At 41.8% G+C, this 25,977-nt stretch overlaps 1 protein-coding gene and 1 pseudogene across 3 annotated transcripts in view; both read left to right on the top strand.

Annotated features, from left to right (window-relative positions):
* Window positions 1-25,977, top strand: part of LOC311601893 (F-box-like/WD repeat-containing protein TBL1X) — a 166,828-nt gene that overhangs the window by 64,057 nt on the left and 76,794 nt on the right. Inside the window, exon 2 of one of the 2 annotated variants that reach the window (XM_084789649.1) lies at window positions 14,536-14,593. The exons of the other annotated variant lie outside the window; for it this stretch is intronic. The gene's annotated coding sequence lies outside the window, so the exon portion shown is untranslated. The remainder of the gene's footprint in view (window positions 1-14,535; window positions 14,594-25,977) is intronic. 2 annotated transcript variants of the gene reach the window in all.
* On the top strand, window positions 19,986-25,173 carry LOC311601895 (large ribosomal subunit protein eL19-like; annotated as a pseudogene). Its single transcript has one exon. The product of its transcript is annotated as a large ribosomal subunit protein eL19-like (transcript).

Raw genomic sequence — 25,977 nt, 5'->3', positions numbered from 1 at the left:
TTAGAAAGCCATTCTGTATGTTTCTTACTAAACTCAATTATACTTTTATTTATTTATCAGGGAGGGACTACATGTATGTTAAATCACTTTACATCTCAGATCAAATAAAGGACTTTCATGTTTTGAGAAGTTGGCAGTCTTGAGGTTTTTGACTGTCCAATAACAATGCACCATGTATGTGGTTTTCAACATTTGTGCATTTATAATTTTGGTTTCAAAGAGCTTAGAGAACTTTAACAATAGGAAAACCAATAGGAAATTGGTTTTAAAATTAAATTAACTATTATAATAGTTGTATATGTGTGTGTAAGCACCTTACTTGAATGTAGCTATCAGAGAACAGCTTGTGGAGGTCAGCTCTCTCCTCCTATCCTGTGGGCTCCAGGTAGTGAACTCATGACAATTACTTTAACCATTGAACCGTCTTATCAATCCTTTGTTTTATTTTTGGGTTTGTTTTTTTGTTTTTGAGACAGGATATCCCAGCCTGGCTTGAAAGTCACAACCCTCATACCTTAGCTTCTCCAGTGTGGGGATTACAGGCTTGCACTCCATGCCTGTCTAAAAATGAGCTTTATTGAGCTCTAACACACTGCAAAATTCATCTTTTATAGTTGTATGATCCAGTGACTTTTTTTTGTAGGTGTAATTGAGTAGACATTGTAATCTTTGTGAAACTATTAGCAACACATTGTGCCCCTCTACTCCTGGCAGCCACTAATCTATTTGTGTCTGTGGATTTGTGTAGTGTCACATTAAATTATTTTTTTTTACACAGGCATTTAATTAGCTTTACTTACAGAGCAGGGATTCCCCCTCCCCCATTCTCTGATGGTGCCTAGATTAAAAAAAGAAAAAAGAAAAATTTAGGCAGAATCCTAAAAATTACATGCTCCTCAAGAAATGACAAGCAAGTCTGGCAACAGCTCCTCTGCTTCAGTCACTCAGAAGCACTTCAGTTGCTGTTTCTGCTTCCCATGATTTTGAAGACAAACACACTATTATTACATTTCTATCAAAACATATAACATACAGGTTTTCTTTTTAATTTTTTATTGTTGGTGTGTGTGTGTGTGTGTGTGTGTGTGTGTGTGTGTGTGTGTTTTGGACTAGAAACTGGTGATCCAGTATATATGTTTGTACCTAAAGTTGGGCTGTCTACTTGAACATTTCAGGCTTCCATATAACTTTCAGGATATACAGAAAAATAGCTCCCAGTAGCTGAACTAATATTAGGACACCATATTTTAGTGATAAACCAGACTTTAGGAAGATAAAATGGATATGTTTTTTTTCTGGTATTTTTATCTCTAGTTCATCTTTTCCTCCTTCATATGGCATGTCTGGAGGGCCCTGCTATTCCTCCTTAATTCTGAAAAATTCTCATCTATACAATCTATTTTAATTTGATTTTTGCTTTTCTGTCCTCATCACCCCCAAATTATAATTCAGAGGAAAATATGGATTTTTTTCATGTTAAAAACTATTACTGTATGAAGAATTTACTAAATCGGCTCAAGAAAATATCGTTACCATGATCACCATTTTATGGAAGCATTCCATATCTTCTTTTTGGCAGATAAGGTTGTGAGCAGGCATAGCATGTTGCTGCAGCAGTGGCTGAGAGCTTATATCACTAGCTCCAGTCAGAGAGAGCTGTTTAGCTGTTCTCATGTTTTAAATGAGTGGGTTGTAGAATTCATACGTTCTTTTATGTTTGGCCTCTTTCACTTTGTGAGATTGTTTCTTACTCCCACTGCGTCCATTCTTGTTGCTCTCTCCTTCTTCCCTCTTTTCTCCATTTCTATAGTACTAGGGATTGAACCCAGAGCCTTGCTCATGCTAGGCAAGTACTCTACCATTGAACTATATATCCCCAGGATTCTCTGTGCCTTACTTTGACACAGGGTCTTGCCTAGCTGGCCAGGAACTTACTCTGTAGGCCAGACACATCTGCCTCAGCCTCCTTAGTCTCTGGGATGACAGGCCTGCACCGCCAAGCCTAGCTCCTGTGATTCATCAAGGTTTATTCACATTGTGGCCTGGATGGATAGATGTCTAACTATACTTTACTAACACCCCATTGTTATTACTGTATTTTGTTTATTCGTGGTTAAAAGGCACATTGCATTTTGTTATCCATTCTTCTTTCTGCCTTTTGCTGTTGTGAATATGGCTGCTATGAACAGGATTTTGCATGTGTATCATTGTCTTCGTATGTTCTTAGGAGCAGAACTGTTGGGTTCGATTATGTTATGGCTTGAATGTGAACTGTCTCCCATAGGCTGATGAGCTTGAATACTTGTTCTCTAGCTCCTGATGGTGTTTGGGAAGGTTGTGGAACCTTTACAAGGTGTAGCCTCACAGAATGAACTGGGGTTAGGTGTTGGTGCCCTACTTCCTGTCTGCTTTGGTTTCCTGCCTAGTTAAGCAGTGTGTCCAGCTGCTGCTGCCTGCCATGATGGACTGTAGCTTCTAAACTTTGAACCAAAATAAACTCTTCTCTGAACTAAGATGTTTGATCATAGCAACAACACACAGATGTAAATCTGTTTGAAAAATTAAGTCATTTCATGTGTAGTGTGTTATGCCTACACATGTGTCTTTGTACCATGTAAATTCCTGATGCTGATGGAAGTCAGGAGAGGGCATCAAGATTTGCCGACATTGGAGTTACAAAAGGTTGTGTCCCACCATGTAGGTGCTAGGAATAGAACCTGGGTCCTCTAGAAGAACAGTCAGTGTTCTTAACAACTGAGCCACCTTTCTAGCCCCATTTTCATATTTTCTGAAGATACTTTTTGTCTCTTTTATGTGTGTGGTGTAGAGGCTAGAGATCAATGCCATTCCTCTATCCCGCCCCAATCTGAGGACTCTCACTGGCTCTGGAGCTTGCCTGCTTGGGTGGTTGGTTACTAAGCCACAGCATCTGACTAACTCCACTGTGTCGGGCTTTTTACATGGGTGTCAGGATCTGAACTTAAACGTCATGCTTGTGTGACAAGTGTTTACCAACTGAACAATCTCCCCAGCCCCAAGTCTTCTACACTTCTAAAGCTTAGAGTGCAAGATTACCTTTGATTTCAAAGGTACAGGCCAAGCATGAAGCCAACCGAATGACATGGAGATTTTCAGAATGAAAACTTTTTTTTAATGCAGGGAACAAGGTGGCATGGAGTGAAACTCAAAATAAGATACACCATGTGTGTCCCCGGGGGAATGCGAACAAAATTTTCAGGAAAGTAAGAATAAAATGGAAGTAGAGTGGAGTGAGTAGGGACAGCAGGATGTAGAACTGCATGAGATGCTCACCCACCCTCATCTGACCAAAGTGACAGGTGTCATTCATTCACTCGAACCACAGGGCAGACTTTCAGGGCTACTGGTTTGCAGTACAACAAAGGATTGCAGATATTATAAACTGCCTGACATGGAACTTCATAGTCATTGTGAAGTACAGAGCCTCTAACCCAAAATGCTTAGTACTGTAAAATGGCGTAAATGTCCTGTAGTGGACAGCCAGAAGGAAGAGGTGCATTCGTTTTTACTGGCTGCTATAACAATGTTCCTTCCATACATTTAGATGAGTGAAACAGCACAGGTTTACTGTTTGGAGCTCACAAATCTGAAGTCAGCTCATTTTGCTAAGAGCAATATCATGTTATTTTTTGGAGACTCAGGGGGAACCCCCACCCACATTTCTAAAGGCTACTACTTCCCGTAGCCCACAGCCTCTTCCTCTCTGAAAGTCCGTGGAGATTGCTCATATTTTTCTCATGAAGGATCACAGGCATTGGCTCTTCTGCCTTCTTCTTCCTCTTCTAAAGAGCACTTTTGAGACCATTGTTGAGGATAGCATTGGTTTTTTTTGATGCATCCTGCTTTAGAAGACTAGTAGTGGGAGGGAGGCTCATGTATAGCTATTTAGCGACTATATAACCTAGGGGGATTTCTCTTTCTCTATATGCTCTTGAGCTCTTTAGCAACCCAGCTTCTATCTGCGACTTTGATTCCGCCTTGACAGTAACCAGCCACAGTTCCAGATTAAGAGGATTGACATATGGGAAGCTCTGGGGGGGGGGAACATTTGACCTGCTATGAATGGAATCTGAAGTATTGTATATAATTCTTGGGAATGTTACTGGTCTCCGTGCCCACTTCTCTTGGTGGCATGGGAAGCACATGTCCAGGAAGCTGATGGAAGGAGCATGGTTTGTTTGTTTGTTTGTTTTTCTATTACAGTGATTTAACTCATGGCATACTTTTGAATGATGAACTAAGGCCAGATCTCTGCTTTAGGAACGGTTTTATATTTTTGATGGGGAAATGATCAGGTTGACATCAATTCGTTGTCACTATACAGAGACTAGAGAACCACCCATGGAAGTGACAGTGTGTACAGAGACAAGCATTAAGGGTGCTTTAGACATATGACTTAAGATTTGGTGAGGAGAAAGCTGGGGAGAGAGAAAGGAAGAGGGTCCTAACTGGCAATGGCAGTGTTCGGAGCCTGGAGGAAAGGGACACCATTTGGTAAGTCAGAATACTGAAGAGAGCTTAAGGTCAGAGGAAGTCTACCCCTGGATGCCACACAGGGACCCCAGTGGAGATACAAATGAAGCTTGCTGTTCTATTGCTGTGAAGAGACACCATGGCCATGGCAACTCTTACTTTTAAAAGAGCGTTTAATTGAGACTTGCTTACAGTTTCAGAGGATTAGTCCACTGTCACTATGGCAGGAAGGTTGGTGGCATACAGGCATGACAGACATGGTGCTGGAGAAGTACCTGAGAGTTCTACATCTGGATAGAGAGGTGGCAGAAAGAAGGAGACACTGGGACTGGCATGGGCTTTTGCAACTTCTAAGCCTCCATTGGCACACTTTCTCCAACAAAGTCCAGCCATATGCCAAGGCCATAAGCCCTAATCCTTTTTAAGTATTTCCACTCCCTGATGACTAAGGATTCAAATATATGAGCCTATGGAGCCATTCTTATTCAAACCACCACAAAGCCCATGGAAGAAATAAGAGCTTCAAGTAGTTTTAGTGTTACTATCGTATAGTTAGGATTAAGACGAGGGGGGGGGGATTATGGTAGTGAAGAGAGGACCATGGGGCCTCGCCTACATTTTAGAAATATGGGAGATGAAGAAGTAACACTTAAGTAATATGAAATTGCATTGTTTCCATACTGACCTGTTTCATTCATACATGTTGACTGGGCCAGACACCAGTGCGGTCCTGGGCTGCTTGGAGTGGTGAGTCCATGTGCAAGGCCTTTGAATGCACTGGCTATTACATAAGGCAGCAATGGAGGCGGTTCTGCAACAGCTATGCCAGATGGTGATACGGGAAGTAGGCAGGTTGGGGCTGTTGCATCTGTAGAGTTTATTGAGGTTATTGTTTTAACACAACAGATGTAGAAAGCTCCTTTGGTGAGTCATGTGGTTTTAGTCTGGGGCCTCTTCTTTTCATATATGTTGTCATATTTAAGAAGCCCTAGTGCCTGTGTAGAGACATATTCCCAGGACTTGACTTTTCCTAGTTGGTCCAGCTATAACTTACACCATCTTGGTTATTGACCAACTAAAACATATGGTGGTAATGTGATCCATCATCCAAATATAGACAGTTTTGAAATAGAATCACTATTAATAATGATCCTTCTGTCACTAACATCAACTTCTGAAATGGCAAGGCTTTTGTGATATCTTTCTAGTTCCTTCTAACTATAATATTTTGATCAGTCTCTAGTATGATAAAATAGTTTCTCTGGTAAGCTGATTTGTATTTGTACATCAGAGGTTAAGCTGTTAAAAGAAAGAAAAGGGGTCCAGGAGTGGTGGCACATGCTTTTAATCTTAGTACTTAGGGAGGCAAAGACAGGTGGATCTCCATGAATTTGAGGCCTGCCTGGCCCAGGACAGCCAAGGCTACACAGAGAAACCCTGTCTTGAAAACAAAACTACTGAGTACATACATTTTTTAAAAAATCTAAATTTGCTTGCTAAAATTTGAAATGAATCCATATACAGCAAATGACTACTCCTTATGTGCAGGACTTGAAATACTAGAGGAGAACAGATCCTACTTGGACTAGAGAGATATCTCAGTGGTTAAGAACATTTCATCAGGTTCACACCACCCATAACTACTTTCAAGGCATCTGACACCCTGCTCTGACCTCCATGGCTACCAGGCATGCGTATGGTGTACATATAGATACATATAGGCAAAACACTTATCCATACTGAGTAAAACCTAAGAACAAACCACAGAGACAGAAAGACAGTGATAGAAGCTTGCTTTATTCTAGCCAGAAAACTAGTAGAGAGGACATTTGCTATCAGGATAGACGTGACATTGCTTTTGATCCTTTGATCAGAGGCACATAAGTTATTGGGGTCTTATCTCAGAGATGAGGACTCGTTTAGTTTCTCTGTTCACACAAAGGGGAGGAACAGGCACAGGCAGATGCCGTTTGGGTAACCAGAGCATACTGCAATTCAAGTTTGATGCCTGATTCTCATCTTTGCTAGACTGAAGTGACAGTCATAATTTGCTACTTACAGTTTTTCCTTCGAAAATTCATGTAAATGTTCTAATGCTACATGTCTCAAAACTATTTCTCAAGAAATCTGGGAAAATTTTAATGCACCCACTGGATATTATTAACAGTCTTAATTCCATTGTTTTGTAAACATGACCATTTGTAAATAATCTTCAGACTTTTGTGTGATGGATGGCAATATAGATTTGGATATATATGTATATACACTGTATAATTATATTTATAATTATAGTTATAATTATAAATATAAAATAATATATATTATAAAAATTAAACATTTAAACATCACCCCAGAATACCCTGTCATTGTGTAGTCTAGTCTTACTTAGGTGTTGCTCTTCCTGCATGTACACCTGCATGCCAGATGAGGACATCAGATCCCAGTATAGATAGTTGTGAGCCACCATGTGGTTGCTGGGAATTGAACTCAGGACGTCTTAGACAAACAAACAGTGCTCTTAACCACTGAGCCATCTCTCCAGCCCTTAGATAGCTTTCTGAAGCATTATTAGATTGTGAAAGCCAAGCTTTGGATTTTACTGTATAGGTTGTCCACACAATCTTTTGATACTGAAAAGAAAAATCATACGTGGAAGCCAGGCATGGTAGCTCATGCCAGTAAATTCAGTATTTAGAGGTAGAGACAAGAAGAATTCTAAGAGTGCTAGGACAAAACTGATCTACATAGCAAGTTCTGGGCCAATTAGGGCTAAATAAGGAGAACCTATCTTAAACAAAAGGAAAGGAAATGGAACAAGTCGGCAGTGGGTGTTTAACTCAGTTGGTGGAATGCTTCCCTAGCATGCAGGAAACTCTGGATTTGCTCCCTACACTGCATAAGGATATGGTAGTGCCTGCCTATAATGCTGGAACCTCAGTAGTTGAAAACAGGGTATAATGAATTCAAGATCACCCTTGGCTGCTTAAAGAGTCCTAGGCTACCCACAGCTACACAGTGAGAATCTGTTTCAAAAGAAAAAGAAAAATGTTCTTCAGCTGTGGATGTAATTCAATGGTAGAGCACTTGCCTAGCACACACAGGCGCCCACCTTCAATCTCTAGTATTGCAATAAGCAAATTTAAAAGACAAATAAAATTAAGAATAGTTCTTGCTTTCATCTAGAATTATAATAGCAACTTGAAAGGCTTTTAGGGCTGTAGTAAAAGACCCTGATCTAGTAACCCCATGATGGGTTGGTTACTAAGCAACTGTTAAAAAATAATATTATGGATACTTACCTGACAGGGGATATCATGATCATGAAGGTATTTTCCTCAGGGTAAGGCTTATCCATTGTACTCTGTATGTGCTGACCCCTGTAATTTTCCCAAATGTGGGAAACTCAGCTATATAATTTGTGGTAGTGGGGCACTGCGTTCGTGCTCTCCCCTAATACACACACACACACACACACACACACACACACACACACACACACACACACACACACACACACACACACACACACCCAACCACAAACTCAGCTATATAATTTGTGGTAGTGGGGCACTGCGTTCGTGCTCTCCCCTAATACACACACACACACACACACACACACACACACACACACACACACACACACACACACACACACACACACACCCAACCAACCACAAGAACTGGTACACTTATTGCCACCAAAATATGATTAAAGATACTGCAAGGTGATTGATTCTGCTAGCCCCAGGGACCAGCAGGCAGCTCATTTGGGCATGTGAGTGCCTCTGCAGTGTATTCTAGGAGTAAGCCCTAGAATCTGTAGCCACCCGGATTTCATTTGCTCAGCTGTTTTTTGTTGATTAAGGGTTATTAAAAGAACTGTCCCTTTTGTTTGCTGAGCCTAGCCTGTTCTAACTTCAGAAAGTTTTCTTTCTGGGACAAGCAGAAGAAATTTTATATATGCGTAAGAAGTGTAGAAGCTGGGTATCTGATAGTCTGTCTTTACTGTTGAACAAGCATCTCATTGTCTTCTCTTGGTAGATTCCTGAGAAACCAAGAATTAGATCTGTGGTCCCCATCCTCCTGATTCAGAGTTGTGTTCATTGGCAAACCTTGAGTAATGGTGCCTTCATGTTGGCTTAAGTTCTCTTTTCCTGCTGCTGTTGCCCTCTGTTTTCTCTGGTCCATCTTGTTATTTCATTTTTGCTATTTTGTATGTGATTGTGAGAGCCGTGATCTTTTCTTTTTTTCCTCTCTTTTCCTTGGTAGAGAAAGATAAAGATTTCATTGACTGAGACTGTTGTGGTTTCTTGGAGGTTGGTAGCTGGCAGTAGCTTTTGAATTCTGGTGTGTTAGCGGCATGCATCCTATTTTAATCTTGCTTCCTGTGGAAGTGCCTCGGGGACACAGTGTATTTCTAAATTTAGTGTGATGAATACTGGATCACACAGTTTCTGCCAGACCCTAGGCAAAGCTTTGGAGGTCATTCAGATCTGAGCATGAAAGATAACATTCTTCAAAAGTGGTTTATAGAAGAAAGATTCCTAGTGATTAACATAGTACCCAAATCTTGAATTTTACTGCAACTAAAATCTTGGGAGCTGGAGAGAAATAGTTGAGCAGTTAAGAGCATATACTACTCTTGCAGAGGACCTGAGTTCTGTTCCTAGCACCATATCAGATGGCTCACAACTTGACTCCAGGGAATCTCATTCTCTTTTCTGGCCTCTGTGATACACACACACACACACACACACACACACACATATACCACTTTTTGGGCATCAGATTATACACACTCAAGTTATTTTCTATCTCCTTACCTGTTACAGAGTGACCTTTCTCTAAATTCCGTTGAAATCTGGGCCTCAAATAGACTTCATGAGGTTTATAGAAAAAGCAGAAAATGAAAGTGAGTTATTAGAGCTAAAAATGTTCACAGGAACTGGCTGGCTTAGTGAGTAAAGTCACAAGCATGAGGACCAGAGTTCAGATCTCCATCACTCATTTAAAAAGCCGGATGTGGCAGCATCCATCTGTAACCCCATAGTTGGGAGTCATGGACACATAGATACTGGGACTTGCTACTCAGGAATTCTTGCCCAATTAGTGAGCTGCAGGTCCTGAGACTGTCTCAAACAACAGAAAACATGGAGAGCAATAGACAAGATATCCGATAGTGACTCTAACACACAGACACACACAGACAGGCGCGCGCGCGCACACACACACACACACACACACACACACACACACACACACACACACACACACACACACACACACACACACACACACACACACACACACACACCCTCTACACTTACACCTAAAAGCAAAGCTACAAAGTTCTTCAGTGTCTTTCATGAGACAAATACAAGGAATTCCTCATTATTTTTTTAAATCTTTTTTTTTTTCTTTTTTTTTTGAGACAGGGTCTGTCTATGTGGCCCTGGCAGTCCTGGAACTTCTGTAGACCAAGCTGGCATCTAACTCAAGAGATCTATCTGCCTGCCTCTGCCTTCGGAGTGCTGGGATGAAAGGCATGTGCCACCACCACCTGGGTTAAAAAACAATCACCCCCTCCCACCCCCGAGATAGCTGCTAATGATGCCTTTCAATTACTCAATTGCTTATTTATGTGTTTGTTTATTTTGGCACACATTCTTTACTTGCCAGGCTGCCCTCAAACCAGCAGTTCTCTTACCTCCACCTCTGGAGTGATGAGGTGACAGGTGTGTGCCTCAACTTTGGCCAACTGATAATTTTGATGAGCCAGGAGCAGAAGGAACCATGCATTTTTCATATATCTTTATCTCTTCCAGCATATAGGTAACATAGGTATTGTAGAAGGGCTAATTCTTCTTTCTATATTAATACATGACATTATTACAGTAACAGTTTTCTTTAACCAGCTAGTTCCCCGATGACTGACACAGAGAGACTTTCTAATCCTATAAAAACCAATCACTTGCCAGTCTGATGACTCCTAGGGCGGGTTCTTCTCCATCAGTCTGTTCTTACAGCCAGCCACAAGCTCAGTGCCATCTTCTTTCTCTCTGGCTTCCTCTCCTCCTGTTAATCTCCTGCTTTCTTCCTCTTGAACCCAAGCCCAGGCAAACTAAAACCCCACCTTCTCCTTTCTACCCAGTCACAGGCTTCAGCATCTTTATTTAGGCAATCAAGGATAACTGGGGAACACTCCTTATCATCACATTCATAACAATGCCCATGGCAGGGTGGTAACCTGGTCTCATGGCACTGAAATCAGCATTTGAAAGCACAGTTGCTTTCATGGTTTTCATGTTCTGGGTGGGGGATATGTACCCCTCCAACCAACCTGTGGGTCCGAAGCAGTAGCCTTATAATAATCTGTACCTGGAACAAGGCATTGATCCTACCAAAGAACCTGAGCTGGTGGTTCACTATGAGACCTGAGGAGGCTTCATGGGCCTTTGTGCCCTCTTACTAGGAGTCCATCACTCCTAGAGATTTAACCTTAATGAAATCCCTAATAAAACTCAGTACTGTGGAAAAAGAAAAAGAAAAAGATAGCAAGCACAGTTGGGCCTTCCTCCTACAGGTGTTCCTCATTTTGTTTTAAGGGAGAAGGTGGATGATGAGAGGTACCCTACTCTGCCTGGTCTTTGTCTGGTTATCTCAGTGCTGATTGACAAGACTAAATGTTTTTGCATGCTATGGAGTTCAATCCCAAAACCAAGTTTAGATATATGACATTCTCTGCATGCCAGGACGGATTCTGTAGGCTCTTTAGTGCATGTGGTAAAGACTGTCCTCTAACAATGCTGTCATCTTTCAGGAAGTCATTTACTTTATATAGGCAAGGAACAGAAGGCCTTGAGTGTCCTGGACCCTCGGATGCTAAGCCAGCAGGTTCTGCCTCAGTTTATCTGGCCTGGAACCCATGCTCTTAATTCCTGGAGAGAATAGAATCATAGAAACTGTCTGCTTCATACCCAGAGGTCATAACTCAAGAGACTAGGCTCCTTGAGGGTTCTTACTTTTCAATTTTTATCAAGGAGCCAAAAGGAATAACTCTGGCAAGACAGGACTGGGCTCTGTATAAGAACTGGCAGGGTTCAGGCATGTATGTAAAGGACAGAGGTGTTGTTTGTGCTGTAGGACTCAGGAGGGTAAGTACATAAGTTTTCTCCAAGCGCATGAGACTAGGCAATGGGAAACCAGTTAGGAGACCTGTTTGGTGCCTCAGACCAAGAATGAAGTGTGGCATTTACAAAATGGTGACCACAAATGGCAAAACTGTGAATGAAGCCAATTTGCCAGTTTGATGATGATGGGAAATTATTGCCTGTATTCATTTATCTGTGTTCATTTATCTCCCTACGTTGCTCAGATAATACCTGCATATTTGTGTCCACTCAGCCCCTCACACTGTCCACACAGGAATGCACCACTTCTGTGCACTCCTAAAAATAGTTGCCCCTCACCCATGTGGCATGTGGCTTAAGGTCTCTAGTAGATTCCTGATTCCAAAACTTGAATTACATTTTCTTTTTCCTGTGCCTACATATGTGTAATAAAACTGAATATATGTTACCACAATAAGGGATTAACAATAATAATAAAACAGTTCTAACAGTTTACTATGGTAAGAACTATATGCATATGAAATGAGGTGGATGAATAAGATTAGTATGAAGGTTAATATTAAGTAAAATAAGAAATATTTGAATGCATAAGCATTGTAGTGCTATGACAAGCTGTATGATGTCTTCTAAGTGACCAATGGAGAGGAAGTGTATACAGTGTAGATATCCTGATGTCATTCTAGATGAGGCAGCACAAGAATTTATATAAATCAGAATTGTGTGGTATTTAATTAAAACAAAGGAGTTGTTTAGTTGTGGAAATTTGCACCTAATATTTTAGACCACATACATCTGAAACCAGCAGAAGTAAAACAACAGAAATAACACCTCAAATAAGGGATGACTACTGCATGGGATTGTAGGAATTTTAACAGCACCTCTGATCTCTACCATTTCACACCAAGAAAACTTTCATCCTCAATTGTTATAGCCTAAGATGTGTATAGGCCTTATCTTGTCTCTCAGTGGGAAGGCGTGGTCATTCCCAGTTAGGAACAGCCCATTTAAAGTTTAGTGATAAGGGCTGGAGAGATGACCCGTTGGTTTAACAGCACTGGCTGCTCTTCCATAGGACCTGGGTTCAATTCCTAGCACCTAGCCTATAACTATCTGTAACTAGTTTCAGGGGATCTGTTGTCCTCTTCTGGCTTCTGGACACTGTGTGTGTGTGTGTGTGTGTGTGTGTGTGTGTGTGTGTGTGTGTGTGTGTGTGTGTGTACGTACACACACACACATATGCAGAGAAGCACTCACACACATAAAAATAAGTAAAACTCTAGTGTGGCAGTGGCAGTTTGAGCATGAGGTCTGCCCTCAGTGGCTTACTACTGTCACCCCAACTCATTTCTTAAGTCTTGTAGCTTTTCCAAGCAGCACCACCGGCTGTAGACCACTGGCCTGCTCACTGGCCAATTTCAAAATTGCTAACCATGAGTTCTGTCAGCCTACATAGGCTGGGCATGCACCTGTGTGTGGTGTTTTTTTTTTTTTTTTGCCTGTCTTTATATCTAAATGGTTTTGTCCTCCTGCCTAGGGTGAGAGGGAGGCAACACCCACTGCCTAGGGTGAGAGGGAGGCAACACACCAAAGCGTTAAAACCCTTAGTTTCCATTTCTCTTTGTCCTTGCCACCTTGTCCATGAAGCCTCTGTTGGTTTCCCTTGGGATGAGCATACATAGACTTAAGGACCAGATTGTCCTACATGCAAAAGGCAGGATGAGAAAGTGTTGCTGCTGTTCTGTGAGATACCACAGGGAACTAGACATGGCCCAGCAGCAGGGATCCTGTGTGGTAGACTTAGTCAAGTTAGACATGGCTTCTTAGCCCTCTGCTCTTACCTGCATTTGGAAGCTAATGTAGGGATTGGAAGATCAGCTTGCATTGGAGCATATCTTGACGTGTTACCTATGCTGGTATAGGTATGAGCCCTCTGGAGACCAGTTGACTATGGTTCTTTGTGTGTATATGCATGTGTGTGTGTTTGAATTTGTTCACAGAGCTATTTGTTGCCACAAACTAGGGACATTACACATTCTAGCCTTTCTTCTCTTTTGCCTGCACCCAGTAAGGGCCATCTTTCCCCTCTTATGTTTTCCCCACCATACATTCTTAGACTAGCAATTCTAAACAGGGCTGTTTATGTCCTTTAGGGGTCCTCTATGTATTTGGGATAGCTTCAGTTGTCACAATCAAGGTGACTGTGTAGACTATGTAACCTGGGCTAGTCTTGAACTTAATATCCTTCTGTTTCTACTCCCTGAGTCCCTGGGATTATAGCTGTACACCACTGCAATCTGCCCATTTGAAATTGTCCAGTATCTCACCTTGACTTATAAGAAAGATTTATATTTTCACTTAGTGTGCTTTTGGATGACAGATATGTTAGCATTGAGAATGTTGCTGGGGGGGGATGATTTCTGTAACAGAGACATGTCATTTATGGGCTGCTCATGAGCAGTCTAAGACATGGCAAACTCTGAGCAGGTTTGTGTGAATTGTCTAAGTACAAACATTCAGTTCATCAGTGATGGCTGCTCGCCTGCCACCTTACATGGTTCTTAGTAGTAGTAAAGCTACACAATGCTGTCGGGGTATAGTTCCGGAGCACTTAACAGGAGTATGTTCTAAGGAATGCAAACTTAGATTTTGCTGGGTGGGCACCCATAGAGTGCATGCACAGAAAGTAATCTAGTTATTATACTGCAGGTGATGAAAGCATATGGGTACACTGTCTTATCTGTGGTCTGTTGTTGGCTGAAGCATCTACATGGAGGACTGACTGACTAGAATTACCCAAATCACCTATCTGCCCCATTATAGGATGTTGATAGTATATACTTTAGCATGTATTGGTTGACATTTTCATCTTACTTTGGGTATTATATATTAACAGGTAATTGAAGATAGAAGAGAGGTCTGAAAAAATAAGATTTGCCTGGATTTGCTTCTGAGTAAGTGAAATTGTAAAATGGACTTCTCACTATGTAGTGAATTAAAACATCAGCCTCCCTGTATATTTCCTGAGCTTAAAAAAATGTGACAGTGTTGGCTTTCTGCACTGGAAATGGTGATTTACTAACATTTGTTGCAGTTGGCAGATTTTACTAGCAAAAGGCTAAGAGAAGGAAAAATGATGAAGAATGGCATCATTAGTTCATGACAAACTGTTTTTATACTTTTTCCTTAGATGCAGTAGGCCTGGAACCCTGTACTTTGTGCATGCTAGGCAAGGATGCTACTAGCAACCTGTACCCCAAAACCCATAAATTCCTTTTTAATTATCTTTAGAAAGTTGGAGATTTATATCTTTTATTTTTTTAAAAATTCAGTAGTGGGGATCGATACACTGTTAGTCCTATAGCAGTTTTGGAAAATAAACATGGAGAGTGACTATAGTATGTGTGCTTTTCAGTGGAGTGTAGCTACTGATCTCTTCTGTCACATACATATGAGGTTCTTATTTTCACCAGCCAACCCTGGCTTCTGAAAACAATTTGAAAGCACTTGACACTTTTCTGTAGCCCATGTCTCCTCTGTCTTATATGCTTCTTCTGAAATTAGTATGCAAGTGAACTACAGCCTTGAAAGTCTGTGTATATCAGCCAGATTTTTCCATAAACATCTTTTTTTGGCCCCATTCTGAGGTAGCATGGCAGGTGAATGGCCTCTGGGGACACATTTTTCATCTGTGCTGATCTGGGTAGTTTATCAGAATAGAAAGAGTCAGCCTTTGGTAGAATAATAGTACCTTTGGAGGCTGACTTGCTGGCTATCCTTTGTCACTCATTTTACAGTGGGACCTTTTCTAGTAGCCACATTGCCTTACAGGACAATCTGACAATATATGTACCTTTGTGTATGCATGTATGAGAGAGGCATAAATGCACATGCACACACACATGCAGAGACAGATAGACATAATTAAATGCACGTGCATACACATTTACACACATAGAGGCTAGCTAACTTCTTAGAAGTCTGGCCCAAAGCATTGCATATTCAGAATAAGACTCGAATGACTGCAGTATTGGATGTACAGTAAGGAATAGCATACCTTTTAGAGTCTCTAATGTGCATACCCTTGGTGTAACTGTACATTGGGAAAATAATCACCATACTGTTAGTTCATTCTGGTTGTTATAACAAAATAATAGAAATCTATTTTTCTCACCTTTCTGTAGGCTGAAAGTCCCAAGATCAGGGTACTGGGAAAATCCTGTTTCTGGCTAGTCCTTTCTTTTTTTCTTCTAGGTGTCTGCCTTTCTGTTCTCTCATATCATATCACCTTTTCATTGTGCATTTTGTGTGGAGAGCAAAGGAAGAGAAGAAAGAAGAGAGCAGGGAGAATTTCATTTTTCTTAGAATGCCACTAAATCCTAATAGATCAGGCCCCCAGCTTATGAACACGTTTGAACTGAATTGCTTTCCTAGAGGCCCACCAGGTTGTAAAGCTATGAATGGGGTGGGAGACAGCTAGAAATCATTCCATGAGATGACCATTTAGGTTGTTTATATTTCTTTGCTACAGTAACCATGGATATTAGCTAGCTCTTTGGCATACTGGTTTTAGTTTGTTCTAGTATATTTCTAGAAGTACTACAGTTATCTTAATGGTAGTTCTGTTTCTAACTTGGTTGTGTATTTGTCTGTACATGAATGCATAGGTGTACAAGTGCATATGGAGTCCAGAGTTCAACATCAGGTATTTTCTTTCGTACTTCCATTTTTGAGTCTCTCACTGAATCTTGGGTTTATATATTCAGCTGGATTGGCTAGATTGGCTGGATAACAAGCCCAGAGACTCCCCTGCTCTCCTAGCTCCCTTTTACTGGGTTTACAGAGGTGTGCTGCTGTGCCCGGCTTCTTATATGGGCTCTGGGGATCTGAACTCAAGTCTTCATGCTTGCATAACAACCACTTTACACACCAAGACCTCTCCTAAGCCATATTTTTTTAAAAGGAAGCTCCATAATGTTTTTCATAGCAGTGGTAATAATTTGCATTCTCCTCCAACACTATCAAAGGATTCCCCTTGCTTGTTTCCTCACCAGCACCTATTATTTTCATCTCCTCACTATTGTTTCATTCGTGTTTCTCTGGTGATTAGAGTTGGCCATTTTATGTCTTTCTTTTTCTTTTTTGTATTACCTTGTTATTTTTTATTGAAAATATCTTTTCATAAATGTATTCTGATTACTGTTTCCCCTCCCCAGTTCTTCCAAGATCCTCCCACCTCTGGACCTACCCAAATCCACACCCTTTCTCTCCTTAGAATATGGGCATCTAAAGATAATAATAAGCTAAAATAATAACACACTGAAATAGTATGAAGCAGACTAAGTAGATTAAGAAAAAGAGTGAAAACAAAAGCACAAGAAATACCCAGAGACACAAAAACGCACATTGCCTCAAAAATCACATAAAAACATAACACCAGAAAACAAAATACATACTCAAAAGACCTATAAGAGGGAAAAAAGAGCCGGGTGTGATGACGCACGCCTTTAATCCCAGCACTTGGGAGGCAGAGGCATGCGGATTGCTGTGAGTTCGAGGCCAGCCTGGTCTACAAAGAGAATCCAGGACAGCCAGGGTTATTATACAGAGAGACTCTGTCTCGAAAAGCAAACAAACAACCCCCCCCAAAAAAAAAAAAGAGGAAAAAAGAAAATGCCCAGTCAAAGCATTATGATAGAAGGAACCTCCCAAAATACCATTGGGTTTTGTGTTGGCCGCTTACTGCTGGACATGGGGCCTACACTTAAGTATGGTTTGTATACTCAATGAAACTCCCTTGGAGAAAACTAACTTTTCCTTTGCAAGTGGTTATCAGCTGGAAATAGCTTCTGCATTAGGAATGAGGGCATGCGTCCACTTCTCCTCTCAGCTCTAGGACCCCATGTGGTGAAGACCTGTGCAGGCTCTGCAAGCTGCCTCAGGCTCTGAGTTTGTATGTGTGTCAGTCCTGTTGTGTGCCTGGAAAGCACTATCGCCTTGGTGACCTCCATCTCCTGTGGCTTTTGAACTCTTTCTGTCTTTTCTTTCCCAGAGTTACTTGGGCCTAGAGGGGAGAGATTTGCTGGAGATATCCCCTTCAGGGCTGAGTGTTCCAAGGTCTCACGCTCTCTGCTTATCTGGCTATGAGTCTCTGTGTTTGTTCCCATCTGCTGCAGGAGGAAGCTTCTCTGATGATGGCTGAGCACTGATACTGATCTATCAGTGTAGCAGAATGTCCTTAGGAGTCATTTTATTGCTGTATTCCTTTAGCAAAGCAGTATCATTTGGTTTTCCCTTAGGTCCCCTAGGCTATCGAGTTTGCAGGTTCTTGGCCACTCCAGCGGTGTGGGATATGGGCTCCATGTCATGGACTGGGCCTTAAATCCAGTCAGTTATTTATTGGTTACACCCACAAGCTATGTGCCACCATTGCATCAGTGTACCTTGTAGATTGAAGGGTTTGTAGCTGGGTTGATATTTGCCTTTTTCCTTTGGTAGCATAAAGAGTGCCTTCCAGTACCATGAACACTAGTCAGTAGAGGTTAAGGCTCCATGTAGGCACCAGCTTGACTTCTCCATATTTAATAAGTTATGTAGATGTTGCCATCAGCAATAGGGCCTTACCATCAGTAGCAATGAATAGCTTTGGTGATTACCTGCATTGTTTGAAGGTGTCCATGAGGCCCTTTTGGCGAACAACTCAATTAAATGTTATTCATTTCTGGTAACGAAGGTTTGGTGTTGAGATGTTTTCTAGTTGGGGCTTTGTCTCTCCCAGTTGTTTGGTGATTCCATTTAGATTTCTTTCATATACATATATATTTTAAGCCCCTTCTACTTGTTAGGTCTCCACATGACTCCTCAAATGGCCGTTAGTTTTAGCTGTCCCTCTCCATATTCCCTCTCCCAGCCCCTCTTCCCTTATCTCCCATTTGACATTTCCCTGTCTATACCTTGACCCCGTCCAGTCATAGCTATCTATTCTATTTCCCTTGCCTAGGGAGAGCCATCTAGGTTTTTTCCAGTTTCTGGCTATTATGAATAGAGCAGCAGTGAACATAGTTGAACATGTGTTTCTGTAGTAGGGTGAAGAATTCTTTGGGTGTACGTCCACAAGTGGCATAGTTGGGTCTTGAGGTAGAACTACTCCCAACTTTCTGAGAAAGATTGATTTCCAAAGTGGCTGTACAAGTTTGCACTCCCACCAGCAATGGAAGAGCACATCCTCACCAGCATGTGCTGTCAACCTGAGTTTTGGTCTTAGTCATTCTGACAGGTGTAAGATGGAATCTCAGAGTCAATTTGATTTGCATTTCCCTGATGACTAAGAACATTGAGCATTTCTTTAAGTGTTTCTCAGCCACTTGCGATTCTTCGGTTGAGAATCCTCTGTTTAGCCCTATACCCCATTTTTAATTGAGTTATTTCGTTTTTTTATATACTTTTTTTCTTTTTTTCTTTTTTAGTTCTTTGTAAATTTTGTATATTAGTCCTCTATCTGATAAAGAGTTGGGAAAAACCATTCTCCATTCTCTAGGCTACCACTTTCTCTGAATGACAGTGTCCTTTGCCTTGCAGAAGCTTCTCAGTTTTATGTGGTCCCATTTATTGTTGATCTTAGTACCTATGCTAACACTGTCCTGTTCAGAAATCTTTTCCTGTGTGTGGCCATTTTTTCTATATTCTTTTGAGAGTATCTTTTAAGATCGATTGCCCATTTTAAATCAGGTTATTTGTGCAAATATGTACTTCAAAGGTGTATCTGTTATGGCTGCACATGCTGACAGTAATCTGAGGTGGTGCTTACACTTTTCTCAAAAACATCTTTCATAGATCACTTTCCAAAATTATTTGCTACTGTTTTGGGTCAAGTTCTACCTTTTTATGCTTTCTAGTTTCCAAAGGGGAAGAGCAACAGAAGAATAAAACCAGCAGAAGCATCTATAATGGTTCTTTTTGTCAATATATTGCAAGTGCAAGCATGATCTCATCGGCTGCCCTTCCATTCCAAGCTATTTGCCAGAATCCTCTTTCTGTTCTGGACTGAATAGCAGCTCTCTGCCTGTCTCTTTCACTCTGACCCCAGCCAGGCTTTCCTCTCCACCACTTGTAAGGCTACTCCCATGCAGAGTTGTTGTAAACTCTGTTTAGATAAACTTTTGAATAGCTCCTACAATCAGGGTGATGAGATCTCATCTTCATGTGTAAGGGTTCTTGATTAGTCTGAAATGTTGTAACTACTATTTAGCAGAATATAAGCTCAAGTTTCTTACAAACTTATTTTTATTACGAACTTACTAACCGAGAGTACCTCTTTTTTTTTTTTTTTTGAGTACCTCACTTATAACCCAACTAACCTAAACAATAGGAAAAGGAGATTAAAGAATACAATAATGGAACCGTAAGCATATCAAGTTCCGAGGAACGATTCTCCTGGCGTAATCAGCAGGATTTCTTCTGCTGGAACCTGGAGTAGCCAGAACCTGGAACCTCAGCAGGAGCCTGGAGCCCTGAAGCCTTCCCTCAAGCGGTTCTCTCTAGGAGTGTCTCAAAGTGCAGCGATGAACAGCCAGAACTATCCAAAGTCTCCAGAGGCCCCACCTCTTGTTTTTTGCTCACAATTATACCTCCTCTCAGAATTTGTTCAAGGATGTTTTGCAGCTGGTTAACAACCAATCTCCCCCACATGGTGGTTCGACTTCTAAGGGGATAAACATCACCTGCTCTCTCAGAAGTCTTTTTCTCATCCCCTACTTGTGAGCTAAACAAAAAAAAAGGTTTATCTCTCCTTCAGCAGAGCACATCTGTGTGACTGGAATTCCAGCTCTATGTTTGCATCTAACTGGGTTCCAGCCTGTTATCAATATTTGTAATTCCAGAGAGATTGTGTATACTGGCCAAGGGTGTTACTTTATTTACATAGAATAATTGACACGAGCTTTTTAAAACTATTTTGGTATGGAGCTTTAGGACATCTCTTGCTTTTCATTCACTGTTCCTTTGCTCAGCACAGGATTTCTCCTCTCCTTGGCTGGGGAGGTAGTGCAGCCAGTAAAGTGCTTGCTTGCTCTGTAGCCTTGATCCCCAGCACCCATGTTTAAAAAGCTGCATATAGCAGAGTGGATCATGTAATCCCAATTCTGGGGACGGGGAAACAGAATGCTTTGGGCTCAGGAGCCAGCCAGAATAGCCAGTGGTAAGATCCAGGTCTAATGAGAGCCCCTGTGTTTTTGAGGAAGATACCCAACATCTGTACCTTTGACCTCTACATGCATGTAAGTGTGTGTGCGTGCTGCGCGCATGCGCGCCTACAAACACACACACACACACACCACACACACACACACACACACATGAGAATACACACACAAAATAGCTCATTGTAGATACAGGGCAGGGATCTTGGCATATTAGTTCGTGGTAATCCAGGTTTCATCTGACTCTTTGCTGAGGATGGAGAATACGTAGGTAGCAAGTGTGCAGCTCATTGAAATAATGCAAGTGAGCCCACACGAGCTGGGTAGATGATGGCTCAGAGCTTACTGTGCAAGCACGAGAACTAATTTGGATGTTCAGCACCCCCATATAAATTAGCTAGTGTATTGCAGCTCACCTGTAACTCAAGGAGAACAGTCTGGGGTGGCATTCATCAGAGAAGACCGAGTTGTAGGATGAGATGAAGGCTCAACGTGCCTGAAGTAGTGAGTAGAGACACCAGCCCTCTTCCATTCCCCTAAAGCCTTCATTTTAGACCCAGCTCAGTATTTACCAGGCTCATACTTTTGATTACTTGCATATAAATTATATAAATTTAGAGTAGCAAATACCTTCTCTTTTGGCTTCCTGCTTATTTTTAAAATTACGGTTCTTAAAAATATAAGGTCATTCAATACTAAGTGGTCAGTTCATAGGAAATTACTCCATAATATTTTTTAACATATCTATTACGTAAGTGTATAATTTTTTTTTTTAGTGCATATATGCTACAGCCTACATGTAGAAGTTACAGGACAACTTTCGGAGTTGGTTTTCTTCCCCCACTATGAGCTCTAGGAATCCAACTAAGGCTATCAGGCTATGATGGCTATGGTGACTGGGAAGCAGAATGAAAGAAGAGGAGGGGCCAAGGTCTTCTTATCTCCTTCAGAGACACACCTTTCAGTTACTTATGTTCTCCTTTACACATCTGTACTTTAAAGATTCTGCTACCTCCTGGTAGTGCCACCCCAGGGAGCAAGACTATTAGCACCTGGATCTTGGAGAATATTCCTGGTGCTGTTGGCATACAGGGCACACAGAAGCTAGGGACATTCCATCTTATGTTACTACTTGGAGAAACTGCTTCATATGGACAAGTGGGCAGGATCCCTAGGACAAGATGGAAACAAGCAGCAGCCTTGTTTTTTAAACAAGGAGTCAGGGGTCTCTGAATGGGGTCAGAACTCGGACAGCATGCACAAGGTAGACTGGTAGTGCTAGGGCTCAGACATTTGACTGCTTTGCCGCTTCCCAGGCGCTCTCTCCTTTGTTGTTCTGATCAGCTATTGATTTGATGTCATATAATGGCCTGTTTTGAGTTCACTTCTCAGTAACTCATAGAAATGGGTGTGGTGGTACATACTTAGACTCCTATCCCATCACTTGGGAGGTGGAGGCAGGAGATCATCCTTGGCCACATGAAAAGTTGTGGGACAGCATAAGCTATGTAAAAACCTGCCCATCCCAAACAAAGACTGGGGATATGTCTCAGTGGATGAAGTACTAATGCAAGCATGAGAACTAGTATTGGGATCTGCAAAACCCACATAGATACTAGGTGATCATAAAAGCAGCGCACCTGAGACTTCTTAGCTCTCCGAAGGAAGAAACATCATCCTCAAAGCAAATTGGTGAGCTAAACTAGACTGTATTTTAGAGCTCTGGGTTCAGTTGACGGACACTGCCTCAGTGACTAAAGAGGAGATCCATTGATTCCTAATGTCTCTGGCCTCCACATTCATCAGCATACAAGTGCACAGGTGGCGATGTGTATACACATGTTGTGTGTCATACACACAATCAGGTTTTTTAAACTACCAGTAAGCATTAGATGCAAGCATAGAACAAGCCCCTAAGCCTTGCTTATCTTTGTAATTTGCTCTTGAATTTAGAGACCCCAGGCCTGGTGTTAAAGCATCACAGTGGCCAAGTAAGGCAGGATGGCTGAGCTGCACGTCTATGTCCTTGTCAGTTTCTTTAACAAACTTCACTTAGAGAGCAACTGGAAAGTTATTGGTCTACCAGTCTTGGGGCAACATCTGACTAGGCAATTAATTGTTAATGCTAAGATAGATATTTTGAAAATCTTATTGGTAATCCCTATCTCCTGCTAGTCACACACCCTGAAGGAGGCTTTGGCCTGTGGTGAGATACCAGTTGTAGGTGTGGTCATTAGTAATGCATGCACACCTGGGTGTTGGAATTGACATTCCTAACTGTGCCAAGCTGGAACAGACAGAAGGGAGCATAGACCCCCAGTGGGCTAAAACAGGCCTGGTAGAACTAGGCACTATAATAAAACAAGCAACTCCCTGTGCACGAGTACAGCTGAGATTCCAGTGGCAGAAGACACCGTTGGCCTTGGCAAGGAGAGTGCTGCTGGCATTGTCATTGACTGAGTCCTCCATTTCTTTGAGATACTGTATGTTATTGTAGTATTTCTCCCTCTGATGAAGGTGAGGCAGCTTGCCAAACGGACTACACTGATAATTATTATACTACAAGAAACTGCAATGCTTAGAAATGAAGCCTGTTTATGTACTGTTTGGCTGAAACTGCAGTAATGTGACAAATATGTCAGCCAGGTGCTAAGATGGTTATATGAGAATTTTATTGAAATCATTCAGAAACTAGGCTTTCTGGAAAACCACAAGATCCCAGGAGATATGGACGTTATTGAATGCACAGTTCCTTGAAGCAAAATCTAGTACCATTATCTGTTACAGGTATAGGGAGTTTATTCTTTTCCTTTTTTCAAAATCAAGAATTTGGCTTTTTTAATAATAAAAAGTTGACGGGAATAGCAATCCACAATGATTTGATCAGATGTTATTCTCCAAATTCAAGTCTCTTAGTAAATAAATAACCAAATCCCACTTAGGGATAACTTCCTGAAGTACTGTAGGAGGCTGATGGATGTCTCTTTTCCTGTAAATAGTTTGCATTTAGTAGGTACTTCACATGCCTTGGTTTTAAGAACTAGTTCAAACCCTGCTACCCCTTTCCCTTTTCCTTTTGGTCTCAGTTTCCTAACCTATAAATGGAGAACTGCTACCCTTTAGGGTTGTATGGTACAGAATGCCAAACAGAGCCTCAGCGGAGGCAGGTGAATGAATAAGTGAAAGAGTTCCCCTTCAGCGACTCTGACCAGTGGGTGACACTAGACCCCCCAACTGATGGTGGGTTATGCAGTTTTCCTGATCTCAACCTACTTGATGCATCACATGCACACATCATCCACCTTTCTCAAGTTCTTGAGTTTGGTCTCTGCAAGTAAACACCTACAAGCTTCGCAATGACCCTGGGGATGCACCCCTATCCTCAGAATTGACTGGACTTTTTATCTGAGCCTCCATCAGGGGACTTGCGTCAATTTGTGGGTATTCACACACTCACAGCATATCTGTTGAGTGCCATCATACGAATGCTCCCAGAGATATCACACAAGTGTGGATGTGAAATTTAATGTGGTTTTAAAGCTTTCAACCACCCAGGGACAAGGTTTCTACAATTCCAGCCTTAGAGGGATAGCTTTCCCAGTCAGGACACAGTCAACTTGTTGGCCACAGATTGTTTCTGTATGGAAGGAGAGATTCCAAATCCTGCTCTGTTTTCTCCTTAAGAATCCTAGATAGATGCTCTTTCCTTTTGCTGTTGCATCTGCAGCCATGAGTATGCTCAGGCTACAGAAGAGGCTTGCCTCTAGTGTCCCCTGCTGCTGAAAAAAGGTCTGGTTGGACCCCAAAGAAACCAACAAAATCGCCAGTGCTAACTCTTCTCAGCAAATGAGGAAGATGTTAAAAGTTGGGCTGTCCATTTCTGGGCTCAATGCCAGAAAAACACCTTGGATCAAGGGAAGGGCAGGCATATGGGCCTAGGGAAATGAAAGGGTACTGCTAATGCCTGCATGCCCGAGAAGGTGACCTGGATGAGAAAGATGAGGATCCTGCGCCAGCTCCTGAGGAGATACTGCAAATCTAAGAAGATTGACCACCATATGGATCATGGAGCACATCTAGAAGCTGAAGGCAGACAAGACCCGCAAGAAGTTCCTGGCTGACTAGGTTGAGGCTCAGGTTGAGGCTCTCAGGTCTAAGACCAAGGAAGCATGCAAGCACGAGAAGAGTGCCTCCAGGCCAAGAAAGAAGAGATCATCAAGGCCCTGTCCAGGGAGGAAGAGACCAAGAAATGAAGCTTCCCTTGTGTCTGTACACAGTAGCTTGACTGAGGTCTCATGTGGATAAGTCATTAAAATAAAACAAGCCTTTGTCTGGTGCCCTCTTTTTTTTTTTTTTTTTAAAGAGTACTGGGTAGGAAATGGTCAGGAAGTGATGATTGAGATGTGGGTGACATTTTCCTTTATAATGCACATGGCCAGCATCTCTTTTGAGGCAGTCCTGTGTCAGGAGTCTTCATGTGTCAATGCTGAGGAAACTGTTTTCAACAGGCATGCTGTATGGCAACAGGGAGCTGGAGTGCATGGTATGGATTATCTGCTGCGTTTCCCCGACACTAGTCTGCTCTTTGATCATGCTGCAGGCACAGACGTACCTCTTTCATACTGGATTTGGTATGTTCTTCAGCCACCTAGAAAAGAACTTGAAGAAAATACATACCAGTAGGGAATTTTTTTTTAAAGTTTGGGATGTGTGTGTACAAACTTGGTCAAGAAATGTCAGTCACCTCCTTTTGAGATAAGCTCTCACTGGCCTGGGATGGGGCTCAGGTCCTTGTGCTTATAGGGCTAGAATTTTGCCAACCAAAGCTAGAATCTCCCCCACCCATGTTTATAGTTTTGATGTGTGCTGACCTGTCTAGGGCCCAGAGAGATGGGTCAGTGGGTAAAGTTGCGTACTGCCAAACCTGAGGACCTGAGTTCTGGGACCCACATGGGTAGAAAGAGAGAACATGCCCCTGAAAGTTGTTCTTTTATCCATGCAGGCACACTCCATCCTCCTCCACAAAATAAATAAATAACATTGAATTTAAAATGGTAAGAACCTTCTTTAGGGGAGATGGATGAGAATACCTGGTTCTCACAAGCATGGACCTGGAGTTCTGTTTCTAGCACCGGTCTAAA

Source organism: Acomys minous (genome assembly GCF_964271855.1).
Source record: "Acomys minous genome assembly, chromosome: 7".
NCBI lineage: Eukaryota > Metazoa > Chordata > Mammalia > Rodentia > Muridae > Acomys > Acomys minous.
This window is presented reverse-complemented; position numbering and strand designations above follow the sequence as displayed.